We start from the raw sequence: 5,945 nt of genomic DNA on the forward strand, positions 1-5,945 counted from the left end.
CAGATTTTGGGAATAATAATAGTTATTGATTTTATTAATGAGTTTAAGTCTTCCGCATTACTTTATGTTGATATTACCTTGAAATGTTAAGGTTTAGATTGGTTGGTTCGCTCACATAGGAGGGTAAGTGTGGGTGCCAGTCGCGGCCCGGATTTGGGTCGTGACAGGAGCGTGGCTATTTTTTTCATTCCACCAAGAATTAATTAATTTAAGCAAGGTAGAGGACTCCGTGAAGGCCCCGGGTCGCGCTATCAAGTAAGTATTTTGGTTTTTTCATTAAAAAGAGGGGTTTGACGCGTCTTTCTACAAAATACCCAACCCAAGACGTTTTATTCTCCCCACTTATTCCCTTGTAAATTTGTACGGTTAGATCTGTAACGCGATGCCATTCTCCTTTTCTATTGTTTTCCATCTCCCTTAACATCTCAGGTATGTTCTCCGCTTTACTTTCTCGCGATTATTGATTTATGTTTCCAGGAAATTTAATTCAGTTCTAAGCATTAACGATCATTAATTATTATATAACCCAACTACATGAGTTGGAATCATTCCCACAAGGAGAAGTACATGTTTTGAGAATTAATCGAAAAGTATGAATCCAAATCAGCATAGAAATAGACATGTACGAATAAAAACATATTTCAAATAAGGGATGACACAAATGTCAAATAATAGGGGGGTTTCATCTCAAATTATGAACTACAACAAGAACAAATAATATGAAATAACAATAATGAGACGGGTTCTTGGGATTCTATTCGATTATAGGCTAATTTAGACAAATGGGTAATTGAAACTGTTAGAAAATAGTTGTATGTTAGTGACTAAGCTAGACTATAGACGAGATAAACTTTCTCTTAAACAATGTAGCCCGAATCTAGTCAGTTTCTCTCAAACACCAACAAGCAGCAATTAGGAACAACCAGCGCTTTAGTCCATTCACTCTCTCGAGTTGAATGTGTGGAAAAAGGTTTTAGGATACACTCTCTCGAGCTGAACCCATGACAAGCCAATACACACAAACCATTATTCAATAATCTTGATTTTAGAACCTCTCTCTCGAGCAATCCAAAAACACGAAGGTGGAATTGCATATACAACTACAATCCTTTAAATTACACCATAATTACTGAATGAAATCACTTCTAAACAATATTTAAACTAATTGTTAGCAATACTCATAAACTAAATCAACCCATAATCACATAATCACAACCCAATAATTGAGAATTTAGCTAGACATCATAAAAAGATAAAAATAGTTACCAAAGTGTGTTCCCATAAATTGGGTAAGATTATTTTCGTCTTCATAAAGGTCCAAATTAAAGAATCTCCAAGATCCACTTTCAATTTCTCAAAAATGGAGAACTTTAATTCTTCAAAGATAAGGAAAACTTAGTCGCAAGACTAAGAGTTCAAACTTAAAAATTACTCTAATGACTCTTCAGAATTAGCTTTGATACTAAATATAATATTTGAAAATGTACTTATAGTCGTAAAAAATATGTCCTGAAAGTTCAATCGCATAGTAAGTTGAGATCACCAATCAGTTCGGCGATCCGCCGTTTGGTAATTTTCATTGCCTTTTTTGCTTTAACCTTCAGCATCCTCAAGTTCTGTAACTCTGGGAGATTCAACACTGCATCACGGAACCACTCGGCGACACGCCGACTACTTCTTTCTTTTGCCAACTTGATTTTGTCCTTCAGGGCTCGCACACTGGAACTTTGGGCGAGATGGTAGTCATTCGGCAATTCGTCTAATTGATTAGGCGATCACCAAGCCCTCTTTTCTTTGTTCTTTCAGCTTCCTTGTTCCTTTTTGCCTATTAGTGTCCATGCTTTGTTACTCAATACATATACCTGGAAATAAAGGGTTTTACATATGTTATTAGCACAAGAAAGCATTTGAGGACACTAAACCGCTCTAAATAGGCCCCAAATGAGTCCAATCTTGGAGTCATCAACACCCCCAACTTAAACTTTTGTTTGTCCACAAGTAAACATCAAGTTCAGTATTTCACAAGGATGCATCAAACAATGCTACAGACGACTCAATCATGAATGCACACAACGTGAAATTACTAATGAAAAGATAAATTGTGCACTCAAAGATTCAAGTTGTGACTCACCATCATCATAGATTCTCAAGTTTGCAATATTTGCTTCAAATGCAAGTTCAATCTCAACAAAGTGCTCAAATACCCTCACACAAAGAATTATTCCATATCAACACACTATTTTTCACAGTTTATAGTTTCGGAATCACAATAAACACTCATAGTCACAAAAATAAACACATGCATGACCTCACCCATAGATTTGCTCTTATTTTCCAATAAACACTTGTTTCAGTTCACTCAAGATCAAAAAGGTCTTTTTAAGGCTTGTAATGGGGTTGAGTGTAAGGGTATGATCATTTAGGGTCAATGACTATAATCTTCATGAAATGTGGTGTGAACAACTCATTCTTTCATTTTTCATGTACAGTTTCATTCATGCTCAAAATTCACTCTTTAATTCATTTTCCATGGTATGTTGGGAACCCAATTTCTTTTGCAACTTTATTTCACAACTTTGTCATTCCTTTTCTTTTTTTTTCTTTTTTTCTTTTTTTCTTTTTTTTATATGGGGGTCCATCTTTTTCAAAATCATGAATCAAAGGGTAATTATTTTTTTATTTCTTAATTTATATTCTCTTTTCACCACACTGCCAACTTTTTTTTGGCCTAAGTTGGCTATTCAAACGAACCACATCTTATGAGGATTATGGGTGAAGGGATAAAACAAGGTCATAATTGTACAGGTTTACCACAAAAGAGGTATAATGTCAAATCGTTTCACTCTTCAATAGTTGCCTAAGATCATTCAAAGAGATTGCACCACTTAGTCAACCGGACCAATGGGGAAAATTCTAGGTATCATCACAAATAATTCATGGTAAGATCATCACACAAGGCATTCACACCAATGTCAAACAAGACTCCATACTTTTGCCAGTGTGCAATGTTCATCACAAGAGACTCGATTTGATAATCGGCTAGTCATAACGAGATGCAAAAGGTTCACATATTGTCTATGTAAGTTAATTTGGCCTCATCAAAGAAGCACAATAATTTTGTTCGATTATGAGAAGTATTTAAGTCATCGATATTAATCAAGACCGATGCTAAAATTTCCAAAAGAACTGTCACTACCAAACACATTAAGATGGACAAACTTTTTCAAAAAGGGGCAAAAAAAATTTACATTCAAAAAAAGTAGCCACAAGCTCAAACATCAACAAATGCAGTGCCAAAACACAATTTATAGCGCAAAATACAATATTTGAGCAGGGCAATAATCAAAAAAAGTGAGCCTCACCCCACCACAAAACAAAAACAATTTGTCCTCAAATACAAGAAAAATATCTAAAAAGTACATAATGATGAAAGAGAGGGAGATAAAGAGGGATCTTTTCTATGTAATCGATTTATTTGTCAGGGCATCAATGCCTGGTGCATCGCTCTGACCTTGGGTTTTGTTCCTAGAGTCACATCACCAGCACTACCAGCTCTACTAGGGCCAACTAATGGTGTGTTTGCCAAAGAAGTCTGCACAGTCGCATCTACCATGACCTCCTAAATCTCTGTAAGGCTCTCATAAGAGGCCTCCTCATCACCACCAAGTCGCTCCTCATCGTCTCAACCTTAGACTCGGGATCATCTACCTCCTCAGCTCAAACAAACATTTTCTATAGCAGTCGGAGGCATATCTAGATCAACTGGCACATTTGGGATCTCCATCTTCTCGAAAACTATAGACATGTCGATAGACTTTAGCTGGTCCACACCTCTCCTAAGTGCAGCAATAGCGGCCTTTAGAGTCATCACCTCCTTGTTGTCCCCTTGGCCACTCTCGCACACTACTATCCTAGAAGCAATGACCTCAATGGTAGCACTCAAAGGTGTCACACCATTAGTGAGTGTTGTCTGAATCAATTTGGAAAGTATGGGCCCATGAGGCTTGGTAATGAGATAGAATTTTTGAGACCTCAGACAACTAATGATCTTCGAGTACCTATCAATTACTTCATCAGTAGAGAGAGTCTTCTCCTCTGTGATGGTCCTCAAATCCTCGGTCTTTAGTATGTTCATAGACAGTCAAGGCGGACCTTGTACCAATGGTTCTAGGACCACAACTTGTGTTAACTGGAGTATGAGAAGTAGTTTGAGGGATCGTGATCCTAGAAGGATAATTTAGACTCTTGGAACGCAACTCCACTCTCAAGGTTGCTAGTAGCTCATCTTCAGTCTTAGAAGTTGCAATTTGGTGCTCCTGATGCTTACTGTCACTCTCATAAGTAGTAAGGTGAGTAGCATAGATACCGTCACTATCAAAGTTGGACTCCGGTGTCGTAGGTTCCTTTCCTTTTCCCTTTACCTTCCCACCTGTCGTAGGACTTTTGGTGGTCTTAGCCCTGGATGCAGTTGCATCCTCATTGATTGATATTCTCTTGTCCCTCTTGCGAGGTAGCATGTCTCTACCGGCCACTTTTGGTCGAGTCATGTCTGCAAAAACATAACGACAATTACAAATAGTTCACGAAAATGAAAAAAATAATAGTTGGAGAAAAACTCACTGAACCAATCGGCTAGTCGCTGAATCTCGTTGGCGAGTCATATCGGGCATGCCGAAAGGATAGGATAAAAGATTCCAAAAAATTTTGCATGTCGGTGATGGGAAGGATCTTTTGGTGAATCACTGAAACATTGAGCGAGCAAGGACTAGACCGCCAAAAGTTATAGTGCTTACATGGATTAGAGGCGCAGAAAACACAATCAAAGAAGACTTTCAGCGAGTTGCCGAGTGCACTCAGTGAACTCAGGCTTCTCGACAAAATTTATAGTTACTAACTTTAGATTAAACATGAAATTGAAGACGATTAGGGGAATTCAGCCAAACATCGAGTGGTTTGGCGATCTTGACCTAGATCTTCAAACGGCCTAACATGCTACTTTCAGCCCCAACATCCAATTCAATCCTGCAACCCCAAACACAAATTCAAATTAAGCAACCATACACTTAAACTAAGACCCATACTACCCATGCCCCTGGGATACTCGGACTTTTCTTGGTTTGGCCAAATTTAGCCATTTAACGACTTTTGCCCTTAAAATGATGTCAACTGCTCCACATTGGGAAAATTACTTCATTTGGCAAAAATGCGGGTTACTTAGACTACACTAGACTAGACCCAAAAACATTTAAGCAACACCTAACATTTTAAATCACTTTTAAGGCACAAAAGATTCGGGAAATCAACAATAAAAGCATTATAGTATTAAAACAGGCACACACATACACAATTATGAACAAATAGGCTCACTAAGATAAATATCATTACGTATGAGTACAATCGCTATAATTCTAAATTCAAGGTTTGGAAAACCAACCATTTATGTTGATTAAAAACTTCGAAAAGCTAGACGGAAAATAAATCCAACTTCGAACAAACAAATGACGACTAGAAAGCGATAACAACACAAAATAAAATGAAAATATAGTGCGGGCCTGAGTTTGGAAAGTTGAAAAGTGAGGGAATGTAAAAGATTCTGAAACTTTTGGCCTTTTAAAATCGTATCGCTGACCCACTGGATGACACGCCGAGTGGGCACTTACCTCGCCGAGTTTTATAGGACCCTATTTAATCTGACGTCCAAACGACAAATAAAATCGTGATACTGACTTGGTCGGCGATTCACCAATCTACTCAAGGCTTGTTGAGTTTTACATACTCCACTTTCAAAATTTCTCGAGTCCAATGACGGTCCAAGTTGGGTTCGCTGACCTCTTTGGCGAGTAACCAACTAGACTTTCAGCTCACCAATCTCCACTTCTCAAACACATTCCAAACTTCTACATGCACAATTAACACACATTATTTCAAAATAAAAATTAAAGCGA

Source organism: Solanum lycopersicum, chromosome 5 (assembly GCF_036512215.1).
Source record: "Solanum lycopersicum chromosome 5, SLM_r2.1".
NCBI lineage: Eukaryota > Viridiplantae > Streptophyta > Magnoliopsida > Solanales > Solanaceae > Solanum > Solanum lycopersicum.